Here is a 23583-nt window from a genome sequence, read left to right as displayed (position 1 = left end):
TCTACTCAACTCCTACTAAGTGCTACAACCCAGCACCTAGATTTCTCTACAACTGAGTATTTACAACCAAATACTCAGCACAACACTCTCAATTCACAATTGATACGATTTGTTCTTTTTCAGCTAAAGAACACTTTAGATGATTACAAAACAATCAATCTAGCATTTACACAGGAATAGAAAGTTGGTGTAAGATTTCTTTCTTGTTTTTTAGTGCTTTGAGCTTGTATTTTTCTCTCTTGTATATTCTGTAATTCGACAATGATCCAAGAGGATTGCTTGTCCTTTTATAGTTGTATTTTGAGGATCAAATGATTTGAATTTGATTTTTCCGTTGAATCCAAAATGGATCTTTTGGGGGACAATCTTCTGGTCAGCTTCAGATGTGCAGGCCAATCATGTTTTCTGATTTCTTCAGATGTCAGGCTTGTCTTCTTCCTACAGGCTTTGTCTTCTTGCGGCAGTTTGTCTTATAGCAACGAACAGTTGACCCATGCATCTCGGAATTTGGCTTTTGCATAATTCCAAGGCTTCAATTATTGGTGCAGACAGTTGTCGGATTTGTCTTTTAGCTAACGAATCATTCATGCTGTCCTGAAGATCACTCAGCTTCACTTTGATAGTCATTGTCTTTGATTGTCATCAAATCTCATACTGAGTTCTTTTTCACTCAGCTTCCATGGTCAGCTTCGTTTTGCAAGATCTAGTTCTGAAGCAGACTTCTTTTATGCTGAGTTCCGTTCCACTCAGCTTCTTTAATCAGCTTCATCTTTAAGCTGTTGTTTTGAAGATGACTTATCTTCTCTTGTGCTGAGTTGCTCTTCACTTAGCATGTGTTGTGTTCTCATGCTGACTTTGTCCTGTCTTTATTTCCTTTAGCATTTATGTTTATACTCAATATTGAACAAACGGATTAGTACAATTAATCAAAGCATTTAAATTTAATTGTCTCTTAATCATGGATTAAACTTAAATGATTTTGTCAAATCAAAATCTTGTGGAAAGGTGTTTCAACAAACTCCCCCATTTTGATGTTGGCAAAATATTTAATTTATGGAACTCAGTATTGAAATTCCCATGATTGAATTACTTTTTATTCTTCTGAAATTACTCCCCCGTAAGGGTTGCATATATTGTCTTAACTTAACTCTAAACCTTCTAAGATTTAATTGAGTAATAAGGGAAGACCAGTTTATACTGACTTAGTTCAATTCTAGACCTTCTAAGATCTAATTCAGATGAGCCTAGGTCAACTTTCAGAAGAGTTCAATGTTTACTCAGTTTGATACATGAATAGTTTTGGTATCAGAGTTTATGTGTGCTGAGTATATTTTTAATTTGAATTTATTTGTTTGTTCAATTTTAGATAGATCAGCATATAGTATAATAGTAAGCATCACTTATGAAAAACAATGTGAATGAAAAGATGCTTAAGATGATATAAATGGTCAGCATACAAAATACACAAGTCAATTTCTTAAAGCTAATCTATTTTCTATTGACTTGAGTTATCCCTTTGCCTTTGTCTTTCCTCTTTTGCTGACTGCCTGAAGTTTCTCCTGCCTTTGGCTGAGTTCCATCAGCTTGTTCTTTCTCCCCCGTTTTGCCACCATCAGGCGGAGGTGGGATGAAGGTTTCATTAAGAGCAGCATGAGTCAGCTTGACCGAATATGCCTTGAGACGTTTCGTGCTTTCAAATAACCCATCAAACACTGGGACTCCATCATCCAGAACTGAACCGGGGACTCGAACAGATCTGCTGATCATACTGAGTATGTATTCCTGTGATTTACTTAGCCATGATATTGCATCAGTTAGCTGGGCATAAGATTGATGGTACATTCGAAGTACAGCCTTGTCATAAATGTCACGCTGAGCGTTTGTGTGACGCACATGTCAAAATAAGCTTTGAGTAGTTTGTAGAATAGTATTGGTTTTAACCAAGTCAGTTTCTATTTCCTCTTTACTCAGGTTTAGGAGACGGACAGCTTCGCTAATCTCATCCATCAAACATTGGGAAGTTGAGGAGAGAAGGTCTCAAGTGCCAGTCAGCTCAGAAGTCAGCTTGGTAAAATAGTGACTTAACTCAGCAGAGGTAGCATAGCCCATGTTGACTGCAGGTAGAGCATTGATTTGTCCCTGAAGTGAATTCATATGATTCACCATCATCAATAATAGTTCGGCCAGCTTGACAAATGATTCTTGCTTGGGTTGCTGTGTTTGGACCGTGGTTATGACACTTACTAGATCTTTGAGATTTTTTATCTTATTGAGAAGCTGAGTGACAGACGAGAATTCTTGTGACTCAGCATTGGCAGACCCAGCAGCATCGGCATGGGAAGTGTTTAAATCCTGGAGAAGATTTTGAGCCGAGTCAATGATGCGACGTCCAGACTCAGTTGCATGAAGATAGGCATATTGTGCTTCAGGATTTAGTTCAGTGGCCGGGATTCTAGTAGCACCAGATGGGGAAGGTGTTTGGTGTTGTCCTTGAGTGGAAGTGCCAGTATGGTCAACAGCTGGACTTTGATTTTGATTAGCAGCAGGAACTGACTGCTCAATATTCTGCGAAATGTGATGGGAAGGAGGTGGATCCACAGAGATATTTACCTGCTCAACATTGACTTGAGTTGGTGCAGAAAGAGGCACCTCAGGTTGGGCAGGATTTTCCTTAGCTTGCTTGTCTCCTTGAGCAGCTAGGACTTTGAGCTCTTGCTCGGCATTGATTGGATTTTCTAGAGGCTTGGCGTGTTGCTCAGCATGAGTAACAGAGGCTTGATTTTCCTCAGTATTCGCGGAGAAGAATTTGAATTGTAAGTCAGTGAGGTTGGTGATGGGATCCCTTAGAGGCGAGTCGCCCATCAGATCAATAACCGGCGATTTGTAGGCCTTTTTCTTTAACCTTCTTAACTTCTTAGCCTTTGGAGGGGATGGGTCAGCTTGAATAGATTCAAGAGATTCAGAAGGTGAGTTGACCCTTAAGTCAGTATCAACTGTCGTACTCAGCACAGTTGGATTGACTTGCTCAATATTCATTGTTTGCTATTGCTCAGCATGAGCTTCTTGACCCTCAACATCATCATGTTGACCTTCATCGGTTCTAAGTTCTTCTGCTTCTTGATCAGCAGGAATTTGCTCAAGGTCAATCTCTTGGCTTCTTATAAAGTGAGAATCATCAGGAACTGCAAAACCGAAAGGGACAGCATCAACTAGACTCAGATTAGAAGTTTTCTTCTTCTTCTTCAGAGGAGTTTCCTCACTTTCTAGTTCCTCAGGCTCATCTTACCTCTTTCTTTTCTCTGCTGACTTAGCCTGCTCCGCATTAACTTGCTTCCCCTTTGATACAAACCAGATTTTCTTGGAGACAGCATCAACATCTTTTGAGCTAGTTTGGATTGCTTTCCGTTTCTTCTCTCGCTTGGTTTGGTCAGCAGGTTCGGCTATGGCGATGTTCTCTTCCTGAGGTTGCTCATCATCAACTTCCTTCTGAATTTCCTCGATGACCCCTTTTCCCTTCATGGGCTTGATGGGTTGGTCATATACTAACCCGAACAACAATGCAGCCGTGATTTCAGTTCCCCAGGTTTCTGTTTCATTAATCAAGTCGATTTGATGATCTTCGAGGATTCTGGTAATAAGAGAACCCAGCCTGAGCTTGATAGTACTTCGTTGAAGTGCTCCTACCAGAAATACGGACATGTTGAGAGGGCTGTAGGTCAGCATGTGCCAAATGAAGCACTGCTCGAAGTTTGAAGCTGATGATGCTGAGTTGATTTTTGGGAAGATGAAGTTAGTCAGGAGATAGTGAGCCATCTTTTGATTTTGACCCATGCATGTACTGGGTATTTCTCCTTTGTGATTCGCTGGTTTACAGAACGTTGCAATGTGATCAAGCTTTTCCTTGGTAGTCCTGAATTCCGTTCCAGTGTTTGGCAGATTTAGTAAGGTTGCGAGATAGGATGGGGTAATTGTTATCTTCTTACCTTTGACGTGGGTTACCAGATGGTCAGCATCCTTTCCGTCAGCACAGAGGTTGGAGTAAAATTCCCGCACTAACCTAGGGTAGGTTCTACCAGGCAGTGAAAAGAGTCCAGCCCATTCATTTTTCTCAATCCATTCACAGAACGGTTGCTCATCCGTTATGAAGCTCGGAGAGAACCATCGACATCGAAGAACCTCATGATTCTTTACGCTCGGGTACACTTTAACAAAGAATTTTTCATTGGGCTGCTTGTCCTTCTTTTTCTTCTTCTTCTTTGAACAGGTTGCGAGGTCAGTTTTAGGGTTTTTGCTGGGTGTTTGGTCATGCTGACCTTGTCCTTTAGTGGGAGTTTCGCTATACTCCTGCTGAGGAGGAGACTTAGGGTTTACATCGGTGTGGTCGTCGTTGTAACCACCACCGGAGAGATTTTGGGAATCCGACATGATTACGAATTCTTTGAGAGGATTTTGGAATTTAGAGAGAGAGGGATTTTAATGCCAAGGATTTCGAATGTAAAGAGTGATAAGTGGGGATTCTTCCACTATTTATAAGGGTTCGAATTGATCCTATTCGTTGAACTAGCCGTTTTACCTCGAGATGATCAATCGACAGAGATTCTGGCATTTATGACACGTTCGGCGCATGGGTTTTCTAATTATTGCTTACGTTATCCTAGGCTATTTAATACATGTGCTAGCATTTAATGTTTAATTGATTTTCACTCAGTATTAAGAATGTCAGACGTTTGGGATTCTGAGTAGCCAGTTTTACGTAGGATAGTTGTTTGTGAGCTTAGTAACTTAGCTTAGGATAATCACTCAGCATGTATGTCTACTCAGCATAGGGTGATTTCATGTCATTTTTAACTCATCATGCAACAGTTACTAATTTATCACAAATCATTCAGCATGGTAATCACTCAACATTCAATTAAGCACATAGAATTATTGAAGAGGATTAGACATACCGATAGCTTCCCTTAATATGTTAAATTGCTCACGAGCCAAGGGATTCGTAAAGATATCCGCAAGTTGTTCATTTGTTGATACGTAGGTCAGCTTGATCTTACCCTTGAGTACATGATCTCTGATGAAGTGATGCCTTATGTTGACATGCTTCATCCTGCTGTGTTGGATTGGATTCTTAGATAAGTCAATGGCACTCTTGTTGTCACATTTGACCTCTATTGTTTCTGTTTTGACACCATAATCCTCAAGTTGTTGCTTAATCCATAAGACTTGGGCCACACAGCTTCCAGCAGCAATGTACTCAGTTTCAGTTGTTGACAAGGCCACTGATGACTGCTTCTTACTAAACCACGAAACCAGACAACTTCCTAGGAAATGACATCCTCCTGAAGTGCTTTTTCGTTCTAGCTTATCTCGTCCATAGTCAGCATCAGTGTATCCAATCAGTGTGAAGTCACTTGTATTTGGATACCACAAACCTGCATTAACTGAGCTCTGCAAATATCTGAAAATTCTTTTTACAGCTATTAAGTGAGATTCCCTGGGGTCAGCTTGGTATCTTGCGCAATAACATACTGAGTACTGAATGTCAGGTCTACTGGCAGTAAGATAAAGTAGAGAGCCTATCATACCTCGATATAACTTGATGTCTACTGACTTACCTTTCTCGTCAGCACAAAGGACTGTGTCAGTACCCATTGGGGTTGATATGGGCTTGCATTCTTCCATATCGAATTTCTTTAGCATTTCTCTGGCATACTTAGACTGACTAATGAAGATGCCATTCTTACCTTGCTTGATTTGAAGTCCAATGAAGAAGTTGAGTTCGCCCATCATAGACATTTCGAACTCAGTTTACATCTGTTTACTAAACTCTTTGCACATAGAATCGTCAGTAGCACCAAAAATTATGTCATCTACGTAAATTTGTGCAAGTAGGGTATTTTTACCCTTTTTCTTAATGAACAAGGTTGTGTCAGCTTTGCCTCTAATATAATTCCTGGTCAGCAGGAAGTTGGTCAACCTCTCATACCAAGCTCTTGGAGTTTGCTTTAGGCCATATAGGGCCTTTTTGAGTTTATAAACGTAGTTTGGAAATTTTGGATCTTCAAACCCTGGAGGCTGACTAACATATACCTCTTTGTTTATAAAGCCATTAAGAAATGCACTCTTAACATCCATTTGATATAATTTAAAGTTCATAAAACTAGCATAGGCACATAGTATACGTATAGCTTCTAACCTAGCAACGGGTGCAAAGGTTTCACCGTAGTCAATGCCCTCTTGCTGACTATAGCCTTGGGCTACAAGTCGGGCTTTATTTCTGACTATGTTGCCTTGCTCATCTAATTTATTTCTAAAGACCCACTTAGTTCCTATGGTCTTTTGATTCCTAGGTTTAGGTACTAAATCTCATACCTCATTTCTTGTGAATTGATCAAGCTCTTCTTGTATGGCGTTGATCTAATATTCATCGTGCTCAGCATCAGCAAAGTTCTTTGGCTCATGCATTGAGATGAAGGAAACATTGTTGAGATACTTTCTAAGCTGATCTCTTGTCATCAGCTTATTGTCAGCAGCATCAAGAATGGACTTCTCCGAATATCCTCTTGGGATTTTTATTTCTTTGGGCAATGTTGAGTTGTTTGGAACAGGTGTTTCTACAATCTCTACAGGAATAGATTGGTCAGCAAAGGTTATTTCAATTTCTTGCTTACCTTTGGTCAGCCCTTGTATTGATGACTCAGATGCTCCATTTTGGTCAGCGGAAGCTGAGCTTGGTTCATCTTCCTCGAGCTGAGTTGACTTTCCTGCAGGGTCAGCTTCATCGAACTCAATATGGACAGACTCTTCTACAACTTGAGTTCGTTTATTATACACCCTATATGCTTTACTGTTAGTTGAGTACCCTAAAAATATCGCTTCGTCAGCTTTAGCATCAAATTTTGCAAGATTATCTTTTGTGTTGAGTATAAAACATTTACACCCAAAGGCACGAAAGTAGCCAATGTTGGGCTTTCGTCCTTTCCAAAGTTCATATGGGGTTTTCTTAAGAATAGGTCTAACTAAAGCCCTATTGAGAATGTAGCATGCTGTGTGGACAGCTTCACCCCAGAAATACTTTGGAAGCCTATTTTCACTCAGCATTGTCCTATCTATTTCGACAATTGTTCTGTTCTTCCTTTCAACAACCCCATTTTGTTGAGGTGTTCTAGGAGCAGAGAAATTGTGGTCAATACCACTGGCTTCACAGAATTCATCAAACTGTTGGTTTTTTAATTCTCCACCATTGTCACTTCTAATATGAGCTACTCTTAGGTCTTTGTCATTTTCAAGCTTTTTAATCAATGTGGTGAACATCTCAAATGTTTCATCCTTGCTACTCAGCAAGATGATCCAAGTGTACCGAGAGAAATCATCTACAATGACTAAGGAGAACTTCTTACCGCCCAAGCTGAGTGGCTGGACAGGTCCGAAAAGATCCAAGTGTAGTAATTCCAGTGGCCTCTTGGTTGAGACAATATTTTTACTTTGAAATGACCTTTTTGTTTGTTTACCTTGCTGACAAGCATTACACAATTGATCTTTTTCAAATTTTAACTTGGGCAATCCCTCAACTAATTGCTTTCTTGCTAACTTGGCTAGGAGGTCCATGCTTACATGACCAAGTCTCCTATGCCATAGCCATGAGTTATCCTCCTTTGACACTAAGCATATATTTGTTGAAAATTGTTTTTCCAAACTCAACATATACATATTGTCAACACGAGGGGCAGTTAAAATCAAATTATTTGTTTTACCCTCGAGTATCCGACACTGAGTGGAGTCAAATACAACCTGTCTACCGCTGTCGCAGAGCTGAGCTACGCTCAATAGGTTATACTTGAGACCTTTAACTAAGGAGACTGACTCAATAGTGGGATTTCCTCCAATAGTACCTGACCCTATTATCTTACCCTTCTTATTGTCTCCAAAGCTTACATTACCACCTCGTTTAAGCTCTAGTGTGATGAACTGTGTTTCATCACCAGTCATGTGCCTCGAGCATGCGCTGTCAATATACCAAAGCTTTGACTTCTCCACGCACCCCAGGCTTACCTGCATTGTGAATCATTCATCTTTAGGTACCCAATTCTTTTTGGGTCCTCGTTTGTTAGTGTAAACAGGTGCTATATCATGTTTTAATTTGTGACGGCATACTTTTATAGTGTGGCCACTTTTACCACAGAAGTCACAATGAATTACCCTTTAAGGGTGATGCTGAGTGTGATCAGCATTATTATGCTGAGCATGCCAACATACCTTAGTGGTATGCCCTTTCTTTCCGCAGAAGTCACATTGGACAATCCGCTTGTTATACCAACACACATCTCTTGTGTGTCCTCTTTTCCCGCAACATTCACATTGAGTAAACTGTTTATGCTACCAGCACCTGAGTACTCAGCATGGGATTTATTCTTGATTGAACCTTTTATTTGGCTCTGTAGGGTAGTGACATCCTTTTTCAGTTTCTTTGAATCTGATTGGACCTCCGAGACAAACTTATGCATAAGTTCTATGTTACTATGCAAAGTTGAATTGTCTTGGAGAAGATATCGGAGGTCACTGAGCTTGACCTCTTCAATCTCATCACACCGCCTGCTGAGTGCCTTTACTTTCTTATTGCACTTTTTAGTTAGCGCATATAAATCACTCAGGGCGTTTATCATCTCATTTCTAAGCAAAAGTAAGGATGTTACCTCATTATTGTGTTCCTCCTGGTCAGTTTCATCAGAGAGGTCAGCTTGCTCAGAATAAGTGCGATCAGCATCATCGGCCATGAAGCATATATTTGCCGTTTCATTTGCATCACCTTCAGATGAGGTTGACTCATCACTATCACTCCATGTGGCCATCATTGCCTTCTTGCTTCCCTTCTTCTCTTTCTTTAGATTTGGGCAGCTTGATGATAGGGGTCAAAAAACCCTATCTTTGGGTACGGTTTTAGGATGGTTTTTAGCGTTATTTAGTTAATAAGCGAGCAATTCTCGCATTTAAATGCTTTTGTGTGAGTTAGTTAGAAATTGGAAATGTTCTATTTACTTTTCGTTGTTTAGGCTCGTTTTATGATCAATTTAGGCAAATACGGCCAAAATGGCATGCATATTATAATTCCGTTATCTTTTGAAGCTAATTGATCTGTCAAAAGTCGCACCAAACGAAGCGTTTGCTCAAAATAAGCGATTGGCGGGTCAATTTAGCCTTTGGACTAATGCTATCTGGAGTTTTTGTGCATGCGCAGGGATAAGTTCGGGCGAAAAACACACTTTTGGCATTCAGCGACCGCGCAGAGGCGTGCCGGGCAAGACTGCTCGATGAACTGGCCTATTTAGGCCAGCTCGCCGAGCTGGCTATGCCAGCTCGCCGAGCAGGCTGTGCCTGCTCGGGTGAGCAGGGAGCCTGCTCGCCGAGCAGCTCGCCCTGCTCGGCGAGCAGACCTGCGGGAATTGGTCAAAAAGACCAATTCCGCCCCCACGACTCCACGACCGGCCCCACAACTTCCTACCTGCATAAGGACACGAAATAGGTCAAGAAAAGGGCCCGAGCCGCGCCTATAAATAGGATTTTTCCAATGTAAATTATACATCTTTCATTAATTGTAAATTACTTTAGCTTTCCCCTTGAATTTCCTCTCCATCTCCTCCATCTTCTTCGACCTCCATTGAAGCTCCTTCAAAGCTGTTCTTCGAGGAATATTCAAGGTCCGTCCTTAAGACCTAGGAAGCCGATTGCAAAGTAGACAGGTTCCTTGAAAGGGATTTTCATATCTCCTTTTACCTTTCCTTGTTTGTACTCTTTGATACAATCTATGAATCCTAGGCTAATTGTATCCTGTGATATTATTCTTCATCTTTAATAATATTTTAGCTCTTGTTTTGTTCTATGCTTATTTGTTTAATCTTTGTCTTACGCTTTATTCAATTGGTTTAACTCATTCAAAAGCCCCAAAATCTAGTAGGCACATATTGTGAGCTGAATCTGACCTAGTCAGAGCCTAGGAGATTGACGACCTCTTAGTTGATTAAGCCCAAATTGCTGAGCCTTAGACCTAGTTTCGGCCTTATAAGGGAATCACGCACTAGGAACTTCAGGAGGGTAAGTAGGGTTAATCGCCTTGAATACAAGTGACTTAGATTAGGTTTTTAATCAATAGACCTAATAACCTAACTTCATTATTATCGTTCATACCATGTTCCTTCGGGTAATTGCATTAGTGAAAGATCACCTAGGAGTAGTATAACTTAATTAGGAGTAGTTTAACTTAATTAGGCGTAGAATAACTTAGTTAGAATTAGTATAATTTAGCTAGGTGTAGCGTAATTCAACCTAGGAGTAGATTAACTTAAACAAACAAACTCAAAACCCACAAAGCCTAGATAACACCTGAGACCAAGTAATTCGATACTTGTGGTAAATAAGTCCTGTGGATTCGATACCTGGACTTTCCACATTTATTACTTGATAACGACGGGGTACACTTATCCATAAGATCGGCCTTCCTCCACAACCGCAGAAGGCCGCGTCACTTGACTTAATGTGCCCAGTTTGATGGCACTCAAAGCACGTGACAGATTTGGAGATGTCCTTTTTGTATTTTTCACTGGACTCAACTTTGTACCTGTCATTTCTTCTGAATAGCCTCTTACTGTTCTTTTTATTCTTTCTGAATAGCTTCTTCATTTTCTTTATGAACATGGCCATTTCCTCATCGTCTGATGAGTCAGCTTCGGTTGAGTCAGCTTTCATGACAAGTGATTTTTGTTTCTTGTCTTCTGACTTTTCTTTCTCTTTTGCTTCAAAGTTCTTCATTGAGATCTCATGAGTCAGCAGAGATCCGATCAGCTCGTCATACTTATATGTGGTCAAGTCTTGAGCTTCCTCCACAGCCGTTTTCTTAGCTTGCCAGCTTTTTGGTAAGCTTCTCAAGATTTTCTTCACTTGTTCTTCTTCAGTGAAGTTTTTGCCGAGTCTCTTTAGCTCGTTTACGATGTTGGTGAATCTAGCGTTCATTCCGGAGATGTCCTCATTGTCATTCATTTCGAACAGCTCGTACAGTCTCATGTGTTGATTCACCTTTGATTCCTTGACCTTGCTTATTCCTTCGTAGGTTACTTCAAGCTTTTTCCAGATCTCTTGTGCTGACTCACAACCTGATATTTTATTGTATTCTGCAGCATCTAGAGCACAGTGAAGCATATTGATAGCCGAAGCATTATTTTGTAATTTTCTAAGGTCATCTTCTGACCACTCAGTTTCACTCTTGACAACTTTCTCATTGTCAACAGTTTTATATGGCACGTAAGGGCCTTGTACAATTGCAAGCCATGCACTTATGTTTGTGGCTTGAATAAAGTTTTTCATCCTATTCTTCCAGAATGCATAATTTGAACCAAAGAATATGGGAGGCCGACTAATTGATAGTCCCTCAGGGAGTATCTGTGTTGTTTGGTTCCCGGGAAGGAAACGAGTGCTGTTCTCAGCCATTTATCGGGATCAGCTCAAGATAGTTATATCTTTGAGTAGTGAGCTTAGGCTCTGATACCACTTGTTGGTCCCGTGTGATTAGTTCCAAGGGGGGGTTAGGAACTAATGTAACTTTTTCGCTAATTAATCTTGCTGACTTGATAATTTTAGTGAGTTTATTAACTCAGCTTTGGTCAGCTTGGCCGATCTTAGTGTAAGACAGCTTTAGTCAGATGTTGACCGAGACTGTTTCACTTGTGAGTTGGGAATTGACACTTTTGAGGCCAACTTCCAACTCAGCACTCTAATTTACTCAGTGTCAGCTTTAAACAGTTTATATGCTGAGTAAATATAACAAGCAACACATGCACATATATATATTAAGAGAGTTAGAAATTACTCAGTATGACTTATCCTGGTTCGGCCTCTCTGCCTACGTCCAGTCCCCAGACTCCTTCGGGCTTTTAGAATCCAATACTGAGCTCTTTAAAGGTAGAGCACAAACCGGTTACAAGGCAGTTGAATATGCAAGAGTACCTTCCTCTATTCGTCTACTCAAATCCTACTAAGTGCTACAACCCAGCACCTAGATTTCTCTACCACTGAGTATTTACAACCAAATACTCAGCACAACACTCTCAATTCACAATTGATACAATTTGCTCTTTTTCAGCTAAAGAACACTTTAGATGATTACAAAACAATCAATCTAGCATTTACACAGGAATAGAAAGTTGGTGTAAGATTTCTTTCTTGTTTTTGAGTGCTTTGAGCTTGTATTTTTCTCTCTTGTATATTCTGTAATTCGACAATGATCCAGGAGGATTGCTTGTCCTTTTATAGTTGTATTTTGAGGAACAAATGATTTGAATTTGATTTGTCCGTTGAATCCAAAACGGCTCTTTTGGGGGACAATCTTCTGGTCAGCTTCAGATGTGCAGGCCAATCATGTTTTCTGATTTCTTCAGATGTCAGACTTGTCTTCTTCCTACAGGCTTTATCTTCTTGCGGCAGTTTGTCTTATAGCAACGAACAGTTGGCCCATGCATCTCGGAATTTGGCTTTTGCGTAATTCCAAGGCTTCAATTATTAGTGCAGACAGTTGTCGGATTTGTCTTTTAGCTAACGGATCATTCATGCTGTCCTGAAGATCACTCAGCTTCACTTCGATAGTCATTGTCTTTGATTGTCATCAAATCTCATACTGAGTTCTTTTTCACTCAGCTTCCATGGTCAGCTTCATTCTGCAAGATCTAGTTCTGAAGCAGACTTCTTTTATGCTGAGTTCTGTTCCACTCAGCTTCATCTTTAAGCTGTTGTTTTGAAGATGACTTATCTTCTCTTGTGTTGAGTTGCTCTTCACTCAGCATGTGTTGTGTTCTCATGCTGACTTTGTCCTGTCTTTATTTCCTTTTGCATTTATGGTTATACTCAATATTGAACAAACGGATTAGTACAATTAAATCAAAGCACTTAAATTTAATTGTCTCTTAATCATGGATTAAACTTAAATGATTTTGTCAAATCAAAATCTTGTGGAAAGGTGTTTCAACACGGATGTCACTAAAACTCCTTTTTTCTGGTCCCTTTTTACTCCGAGTTGTCGCCTTAAGTCCCAACTTGGTTATTTGTGCCGAAAACCTTGCGAAAGTGCCTAAAAAACACACAAAGTAGCTTAGATACATAAAATGAATAAAATATACAAAAACCATTATTAAAATTTATTAAAATGGTGTGAAATAACTAGTAATTAAATACTAAAAATGCTATAAATTACGACGATAATAGTTGTCTATTTGACTCCACCCAATAGAGAATCTCATTTCTAAGAGCGTTCATGAGAGCATAATTTCGATCTGATTGCTCCTTAGACTGTTCATGCTTGTTCCTGCTACTATCGTGCTTGGACTCCTTCAACTGATGTGCCGAACTTAATCTCTCCTTCAGCAATGGGTTTAGCTTATGGATATCCCATTTTACAAAGTCCCTGACTGTCCTCATCAAATCAGGGAAGGCCCTTAGTCGTCTTGTTGTCAGCTCTTATGAAAGATCCTTGCTTTGGCAATTACTTGACATTACCTTAACAACTCCATCAATGTTTAGATGTTTAATCTAGATGGACGTGCATTGGAACCTTTCTACCCATTCCTTCAATGACTCACTAGCCTCCTGCACCAGATAATTCAAATCTTATATCATCTTACTCTCTAAGATAGAGGTGATGAAATGATCGGCGAATTCCTTGGACATTTGCTTGAAGGATCTAGTAAAGTCGGGCAACAGCTGGTCATACCAGTAGGTAGTTGAATCTTTTAAAGTTGTTGAAACTAATTAGTATATGAGGGCATTTATCATTGTCATAGTCTGAAGAGCCCTAATAAAAAAATTCACATAAAGAGTAGGGTCATTTATACCGTTATAATCTTTAAGAAGTGGATACTTGAATCCTCTTGGCATGGGTTGACTCAAGATTTCTGTGTTGAGAGGAGTATCCACATCCATAGTCTTTGGTATTCTTGATTCTAACCCTTCATCCTTCATGGCATGCCAAAGCTCCTTTCAGATAAGATTATAAACTTCCTTCTTTAAAGAACTTCCCTGTTCTACCTTCGGCTTTGGTGGAATCATGATGAATGTCTCGACATCATTTTGGAGATCTGGAACTTTCAAATTTTAGAATCTTCTTAGAGATGAAGGTGACTGATAACACCTTTGACATGAAGGACTAACGTGCTTCTCCTTAGATCTCCCACAATCACTTCAGGATGATATTCCTCTAAGAATCATCTATTCTTTGGACAAGTTCAGACGTTATGGTGTCATATAACAAGTTGTTGATCCGTGCCTATCTCCATACCTATCAGCTTCTATTACTTCCTTCAACTCAACTCGCATGACTTCCATCTGAGTTGCATGCTCCACTCTAAGAATGTTCAGGGACTTCTGAACAGATATGATGTTATATATCAACTGTTTCGTAAGGCCATCCATAAACCAATGTTGCTCATGATCTAAGAATCCCAAACAAGCGTCAATCCTCTGATCTAGAGCTAGAGAAATGTGTAATGGTTCCAGTGGATTATTACTAGAATCCATTAGGCCACGATTAGGTGCAGTCAATGTGCTTGGAATATCTGTAGTTCGTTGGAGATTTGGTTGAACTACGAAACTGTGTAAATGAGCCATTTCTACGAAAATCGTCCATACACACCATACCAAATTGTTGGTCCCGTGTAACATAGTATGATTAGTTCCAATGGGGGGTTAGGAACTAATGTAACTTCTTTGCTTAATAATACTAAAATGTTTGATAATTTAACTCAACTTTAGGTCAACAAGGCTGAGTGAGGTGTGAGACAACTTTAATCAGAAACTGACTAGAGCTGTTTCAATTGTGAATTGAGAAGTAAAACTTTAGGTCATCTTCCAACTCGGCACTCTGATTGCTCAGCGTCAACTGTTAAGCCCAAAATATACCTAAAATATCATAGATAAATACGTTAAATTTACATTGAAATCGTGCTAATTATATTCATTTAGAGTACTTTTACGTCTTTATTTACTTCTTTGATGCAAGGTACCTAATTATTTGGTTAAATCCAAATAGGAGCTAAAACGGAGCAAAAACGAGGGAAAAACCTAAGTTACGTGCCAAAAATACGTATTAATCAGAGGACCGACTCAAGGAGACGAGAAGCAGCCGAGAGACGGGGAAGAATGCCCCTATCGCGACTGAGATTTTCAGAATCTCAGTCGCGACACGCGAATACCAGTCACCGGAAAATCGAAGTTTTCAGCTCGCCCCTTCACCCCCTGTCGCGACTGAGATTCTCGGAATCTCATATGAGACAGCGAAGAATTCTGCACAGATTTCACATGTTTAATTCCAAAAAACGTGCATGTTCGTTTGGATAAAAGCGACCCTTCACCAGTGGACACGACCCTTCAATTACAACCCTTCACCAACTATAAATAAGTGATCCATTTCAGAAATCAATGTTGTTGGCTAAGTTAGAAAAGTTAGAGAAATCAGAGAGTTGTTATGTTGAGTTTCTGATTCAGAAAGAGTCAGAAGGTTAGATTTCATTTCTGTATAAACAAACTTGATGTACACAAGTTGTTATTAGATTAGTTATAAACACAGTAGTATTAGTTTAGTTTCAAAGGTTGATCAGAGATAAGTTTTCATTCTGGTAGTGGACTGACCGGTCTCTATTCCGAAGATTCAGCGAGAAGAACTAACGGCTGAAGTGCAAAAGGGTCTGACAAACCTACGGAGTTTGAGGGAAAGATTGACAACCCGAATCTCAAAGATTTCGTCAAAATGCTATCCATGTTTCTTCCTCTCTGTTAACTTGTGAAGATTCACAATTCACTAATAATATATTTATTTTATTCAATACATTCTTCATGTTGTTATTTTGATATTGTTCTGACAAAATGATTTTCAAAATGATAAATTAGTGTTTTTATTAAAACGTTTTATACAATCATATTTATAAAGAAACTTTGTTGAACACTTGAAAGAATTAGTTTTTACGGAAGATATGATCGTGACCGCGGCTTATCGGATATAAAATACTAATTTGATTAAGGTAGAAATCTGCTCCGACCCAGAGAGATTTCTACGGTTCAAAGCCATTTAATTGCATAAATTCTTGTATTATTACATGTTCATAATCTTACCAAAGTTATAGTTGCTTTCTTTGCTTAATGAAAATAAGTTTTATACCTTTGATTTATTCCAAATGCGAAAGCGTCTGTCTTGTAATCAAAATCTCAAGACAGAATTGTTCTCTAAGTTCAATATAACATTCTCATCTAACCCTAATTAGTCCAAACCAATATAATCAATTAAACGATTTTCTTGAGTTAAACCTAAAGACGTGAATAAAACTGAATTGAATAAGTTTTTAGTTAAAAAGCGTTCCCTGTGGGTTCGATATCTTTTATTACTACAAGCGTATACCGTGCACTTGCGGAAATCACTCAACAAGTTTTTGGCGCCGTTGCCGGGGAACGCCAAAATTTTTAACAAAATTTTAGATTTTTCTTGTTTTATTTCGAATCTAGGTTTATACATACTTATTTTAATTTTTGTAATTTATTAATTTTAATTTACTAATTTATTTATTTTTCAAATTCTGCTTTGTAGGTAGTTTCGGTTCGTGCAAGATTTCAGGTTCATACGCAGTTCTCGAAGTTCAGGCATTGTACCAGACCCTATAGACCCAGAAATTGAAAAAACCATTAGAAAGAACAAGAAAAACAAGAAAAACAAAAATAAGACTCCAGTAAAAATAAACACCGAGCCAGAAAAAATGGCAGACCCACCAACACTTATGGATTACGCTAGGCCAGGTGTGGCCGGTGTAACCAATAGTATCATTAGACCCAGAATTACCGCAAACCAATTTGAAATTAAGCCAGCTTTGCTTAATATGTTGCAAAATAATGTAACATTTTACGGGTTACCTAACGAAAATCCTAACACCCATTTGACAAATTTCCTTGAAATTTGTGACACTTTTAAAATCCCAGATGTGACTGCCGAAGCAATCAAACTTCGCCTTTTTCCTTTCACTTTGAAGGATAGAGCCAAAGAGTGGTTAACTTCGATGTCAGGCGCAACGTTTGCAACTTGGGAACAATTAGCCAAAACATTTTTATCGAAATATTTTCCTTTAGCAAAAACCGCAAGAGTCATAAAAGAGTTAACATCTTTTTCTCAAAATGATAATGAGACTCTTTATGAGACTTGGGAACATTTTAGAGAACTTCAACGTTTATGCCCACACCACCAATTACCCGCTGAACTTTTAATGTAAACATTTTATAATGGACTAAATCCTACAACTAGAGGTTCATTAGATGCTATGTCGGGAGGGCTATTTATGAAGAAGACATCAGCCCAAGCAAGAGAACTTTTGGAGGAAATGCAATCAACAGCAGTATGTGGCCCACGGAACGTGGACATATATACCGGTGGCCAAACCATCATCCTCAACCTCATCATCAGTTAAAGGTATAGTAGAACTTGATCCAGTCGCAATGTTACAAGCCCAATTTTCTGCCTTATCACACAAAATTGATAAGTTTATGGCACCATACGATACCAATGGTAATCTAATCCAAACGGATGTGGATTATGAAAATATGAGTGAGATCGAACAGGTAAATTTTGTCCAAGGGCAAAACCAAACTAATAATCTTTATTCTAATACTTATAATTCTGGATGGAGGAATCATCCTAACTTTAACTGGAAAGATAATAATAATGCAAATGCTAATCAAAATCGTACCAGTAATTATCAAAATCAGTCAAGAGATACGATTAGCACTTTATCTTCTAAAATTGACAAATTCATAGATGCTATCAGTGGAAAAATAAGTAATCACGACGATGGTTTTAAACGGATCGAAAATAAATTCGACCAGCTTATTAAAAACCACTCATCTAGCATCCATAATTTGGAGGTTCAAATTGGTCAACTTGCTAAATCAATTCCATCCCGAAAAGAGGGAAGTCTTCCCAGCCATACGGAAGAAAATCCGAAAGAGCAGGTAAAGGCTATCACTCTTCGTTCAGGGAAAAATTATCTAGGTCCGAAAATGCCCGGAAATGCAACATTACCAGGAACTAATTTACCAAAGTCCAAAGAAGATATCTTAAACATAAAAAGTTCACCAATTGACTCAAGTACAAAAACTTTTGTACCCAAACCACCTTTTTCGCACAAAGTCCGAAATAAGGACTATGACAAACAACTTTTAACGTTTTTAGACAAACTTAAAAATTTGCACATTAATTTGACGTTCATGGATGCAATCACGCAAATTCCTAACTATGGTAAGTTTTTAAAGGATTTAATTTCAAAGAAAATCAGTTGGGAAGGAATTTCATCCATTTCGTTAACTGAAGATTGTAGTTCAATTGTGTCAAGTAATTTGCCCACTAAACTTAAAGATCCCGGATGTTTTACTATTCCATGTAAGTTGGGAGATATTGAATTCCCAAGTTGTCTTTGTGATTTAGGAGCAAGTATAAACTTAATGCCGTTGTCTATTTTTAACAAGTTAGGTTTAGAAGAAGATATCAAACGTACCAATATGGTTTTGCAATTAGCGGATCAAACCACTAAGAGACCATATGGTATAATTGAAGATGTTTTAGTCAAAGTCGATAAATTTATTTTTCCTACCGATTTTGTTATATTAGATTTTGCATATGACGTTAATTGTCCACTAATTTTTGGTAGACCGTTTATGAACACAGGACGTGCTCTAGTAGATGTGTCGGAAGGAAAAGTAGTTTTGAGGATATGAGAAGAAGATAAGATCGAGTTTAATATGAACAAAGCGATGAAATATCCTATGGAGGAATTCGCTTGTATGAAACTTGATTTAGTTGAAGAATGTGTCAATGACGTTATTCAAAATGACGAAATAATAGAACCTATAATGGGTGAAGAATTAGAAGATAAGGACCCAGAGCCTTTGATTCGAGAAGATGGACCAGTTCCGCCTTCGATTGTAATACCCCCTAAATTAGAACTTAAAGAATTACCCAGTCATTTGAGGTACGCTTTCTTAGGTGAAGGCGATTCTCTACCTATAATTATCTCTAACAAGTTAACAAATGATCAAGAAGAAAAATTGAAAGAAGTTGTTAGAAATAGGATAGGAAGTATGGGTTGGCAAATTTCAGACTTGAAAGGAATTAATCCTAGTATCGTAATGCACAGAATTCACTTAGAAGAAGATAAGCCACCTAAAGCGGATAGGCAAAGACGCTTAAATCCGAACATGAAAGAAGTAGTCAAAAATGAGATTACTAAACTTTTAGACAATGAAATCATTTATCCGATCTCGGCTAGTGAATGGGTTAGTCCAATCCATTGTGTACCTAAAAAGGGAGGCATAACTGTTGTAAGGAATGACGAAGGTGAATTAATACCTACACGAACCACCACCGGTTGGAGGGTTTGTATAGACTATAGGAACCTAAACAAAGCAACTAGGAAAGATCATTTTCCTCTACCTTTCATCGATCAAATGATCGAAAGGATAGCCGGTCATGCATTTTATTGTTTCCTAGACGGTTATTCCGGATTCTTTCAAATTTACATTTACCCGGATGACCAAGACAAAACAACCTTCACATGTACTTATGGAACATTTGCATATAGGAGAATGCCCTTTGGTCTATGTAATGCACCAGCAACATTTCAACGTTGTATGACAGCAATATTTAATGATTTCATTAAAGATATAATGGAAGTTTTTATGGATGACTTTTCAGTTTATGGAGATTCTTTCGATGCATGTTTATAGAACTTAGATAAAGTATTGTCTAGATGTGAAGAAACAAATTTAGTATTAAATTGGGGAAAATGTCATTTCATGGTAGACGAAGGAATTGTTTTAGGTCATAAGATATCTGAAAAAGGTTTAGAACTGGATAGAGCAAAGACTTCAGTTATAGAAAAATTACCCCCACCAACTACTGTTAAGGGAGTAAGGTCATTTTTAGGTCATGCAGGTTTTTACAGAAGGTTTATAAAGAACTTTTCTGTAATCTCCAAACCACTTACTAATTTGTTTATGAAAGATTCGACTTTTGATTTTAATGAGGATTGTTTACAAGCTTTCAATACATTGAAAACAGCTTTAGTCAGTACACCTATAATATCAAAACCCGATTGGAATTTACCTTTCGAAATTATGTGCGATGCAAGTGATTTAGCTGTAGGATGTGTATTAGGTCAAAGGAAGGATAAGAAACTTCATGTTATATATTATGCAGGTCACATATTATCCGGTGCACAGTTAAATTACACCACAACTGAAAAAGAAATGCTAGCGGTAGTTTTTGCATGTGATAAGTTTAGGTCGTACCTGCTAGGATCTAAAGTCATCATTTATACCGATCATGCAGCTTTAAGATATTTATTTGCTAAGAAATATGCAAAACCGCGTCTTATTAGATGGGTCTTATTATTGCAAGAATTTGACATAGAAATTAAAGATAAAAAGGGAATTGAAAACCTTGTCGCCAATCATCTATCAAAACTTGAAGATGAAAACGGTCTCATCGGTGAAACATTAGGCATTCGAGATGATTTCCCCGATGAATATCTCATGCAAGTAAAAAGTGTCATAGCACCATGGTATGCGGATATAGCCAATTACTTAGTTGCTCATGTTGTACCAGATGGATTAAATTCTCAGCAACAGATGAAATTCTTTTCGGAAGTTAAGAGATATTTTTGGGAAGATCCATTTTTATTCAAAACATGCGGTGATGGAATGCTTAGGATGACTCTATAATGTTGGAATGTCATGCAAGCGCTTATGGAGGTCATAACAGCGTAAGCAAAACAGTATCTAGAATATTAGAATGTGGATTCTTTTGGCCTACTCTGTTTAAAGACGTCCGTTCATTTATTATCCGTTGTAATAAATGTCAAAGAACCGAGAATTTAGGAAGGAAGGATGAGATGCCTCGAATAAACATGTTGGAAGTTGAAAGCTTCGACGTGTGGGGAATCGATTTCATGGGTCCTTTTCCTACTTCTTTTGGCAAAAATTATATATTAGTAGCCGTAGACTATGTTTCAAAGTGGGTTGAAGCAACTGCAACCCCGACAAATGATTCTAAGGTAGTTGTTAAGTTTTTAAATGAAATATTCTGTCGATTTGGAATCCCTAGAGTTATGGTAAGCGATGGAGGTACTCATTTCATAAATAGAAGCTTTGAGTCGCTTATGAGAAAATACGGAGTACACCACCGTGTATCTACGTCATACCATCCTCAAACGAATGGTCAAGCGGAAATATCAAATAAAGAACTCAAATGGATACTTGAGAAAACAGTTTCGTCTTCTAGAAGAGACTGGGCACATAAACTTAACGATGCGTTATGGGCATACCGTACTGCATTTAAAACACCTATAGGAATGACACCTTATAGATTAGTCTATGGTAAAGCTTATCATTTACCAGTAGAGTTAGAACATAAAGCATTTTGGGCTATAAAAACCCTTAATTATGATTTGCAAAGCGCAGGAAAAAAGCGTTTGTTCGACTTAAACGCGTTGGATGAATTACGCTACTTATCCTACGAAAATGCAAGGGTTTATAAGGAAAAAGTTAAAAAGTGGCATGATGCCAGAATCAAAATTAAAAGCTTTAATGTTGGGGATAAAGTTTTACTTTTTAATTCCAGATTAAATTTATTTCCAGGTAAGCTCAAGTCTAGATGGAATGGACCATTTGTGGTTGTTAAAACATTTGATTATGGAGCTTTAGAGCTAGAACACTCTAATGGCGATCGATTTAAGGTTAATGGTAATCGATGCAAAATTTATTACGAAGGAGCTCCAATTCAAGCAATTGAATTCGTGGACGAATTCTATGAAAATTAATTTATTTAGTTTTCATATTTTTAATTTTTAGTTTTTCTTAGGGTTAATTACAAATAACTACCCTGTGGTTTGACCGATTTGCGATGTGGTATTTGTGGTATTTTCTTTTGCAAACACAACCCTATGGTTGCAAAATTTTACATGTTTTTTTTACTTTGCCAAATTTGATCGATAACGACTTCGAAATAAAAAATTTCAAGCTGTGGTATTCTTGAAAATTTTCATTTCGAAGTCATTATCGGCCAAATTTGGCAAAGTAAAAAAAACATGTAAAATTTTACAACCATAGGGTTGTGTTTGCAAAAAAAATACCACAGGTACCACATCGCAAATCGGCCAAACCACAGGGTAGTTATTTGTAATTAACCCTAAGAAAAACTAAAAATTAAAAATATGAAAACTAAATAAATTAATTTTCATAGAATTCGTCCACGAATTCGTCCACATCGCAAATCGGCCAAACCACAGGGTAGTTATTTGTAATTAACCTTTTTGAAAAGAAGTTGTGTTTTTCTCCCTCACACTTCATTATATGCTACATGACACATGGAGGACACATGTTGTCTTAATGTTACAATATTATAATAATAAGAGAATTTAAACTAATTAATTATTATTATTTTTAATCATTATTCATTAATATTTATCCTAATGATAGGTTGACATAAAATATAAAATATAGACAAATTTTCATATGTCATTAAATGGTTTAGCACTACCGTTTTTTTTTTTTTTTTGAATTTGATTTCAAATTTATTGTACCCCTACAATCACATATACATGATTTGGTAATAAAAATAACTATTTGTATCCTTTTAATTATAACATTTTATAAAAGTTACATCCCAAATCCCTCTAGAGCCCAAACCTCCGTTTCTCCGGGAATCTCATTGCTATTACTCAAACAAGCATGAAACGTATGTTTGCATATTCGTCCATAGGTCAAATCGGATATGTAATTATTGGAATAATTGGTTAAATCTAAAAACATTAAATTAAATCCGATAAATTAAACCCGATAGAATATTTAAATTCGTAATTAATTAACACTATAAAGATTATATTATAATTTATATTGAAGTTCAGAATTTTAGACACGGACGTTACATGTTTCAACACAAATGATGTCTTCAATATTGAATACACTCTTACTATCTGCCTTCCTATGACCTGAATCAACAGTAAACAATCAAGGAGGGGCCGGAATCCGGCGTCCCCACTCTGATGCTTAAGTGAGTAAGATACTCAGGAAAAAGTAATAACTTGAAAGTGCTTAATCGGAGATTGTGAATAGTGAACATACCTAGAGTTCACTTTCCAAGGCTATTTATAGATATTACATACCTAAAGTGTAATGCACTTTACACATGTCAACTCCCGATTGGGTTCGGCCAAGCACCTTTTCACGTGTAGACCGTCAATTGGCTCTGGACTCCTTTCCTTTTATGTCACTCCGTAATTTTTGGGGGAGCTATGGATTAGGAGTGTGGCTTTGACATCAAAAGCTCCCATTGGTCCACATGTGAAACTAGGTACCTTCTTGTTGAAGCTTTCTATTTAACCGCTCAATCCAGCTTCTTCAGCCTGTTTTGATATGGGCCTTTGGTATAGGCACATTAGATTGATTCGGTTGGGCCTTTGTTCCAATCTTAATTCTTTTATCCTATATCAACACGTATCCAGATATCAAAGGTATCTTCGT

The 23583-nt window shown here is 37.9% G+C and overlaps 1 non-coding gene across 1 annotated transcript; it reads right to left on the bottom strand.

Moving 5' to 3' along the window:
* Positions 1-17153: 17153 nt before the first annotated feature.
* Positions 17154-17260, bottom strand: LOC136225241 (small nucleolar RNA R71). The gene has a single exon (XR_010686967.1). It is a non-coding gene; the product is annotated as a small nucleolar RNA R71 (small nucleolar RNA).
* Between the last annotated feature and the right edge of the window lie 6323 nt (positions 17261-23583).

The sequence above is a fragment of the Euphorbia lathyris genome, chromosome 3 (genome assembly GCF_963576675.1).
Source record: "Euphorbia lathyris chromosome 3, ddEupLath1.1, whole genome shotgun sequence".
Classification (NCBI taxonomy): domain Eukaryota; kingdom Viridiplantae; phylum Streptophyta; class Magnoliopsida; order Malpighiales; family Euphorbiaceae; genus Euphorbia; species Euphorbia lathyris.
The sequence above is the reverse complement of the archived record's forward strand: the minus strand, read 5'-3'. Positions and strand labels throughout refer to the sequence as shown.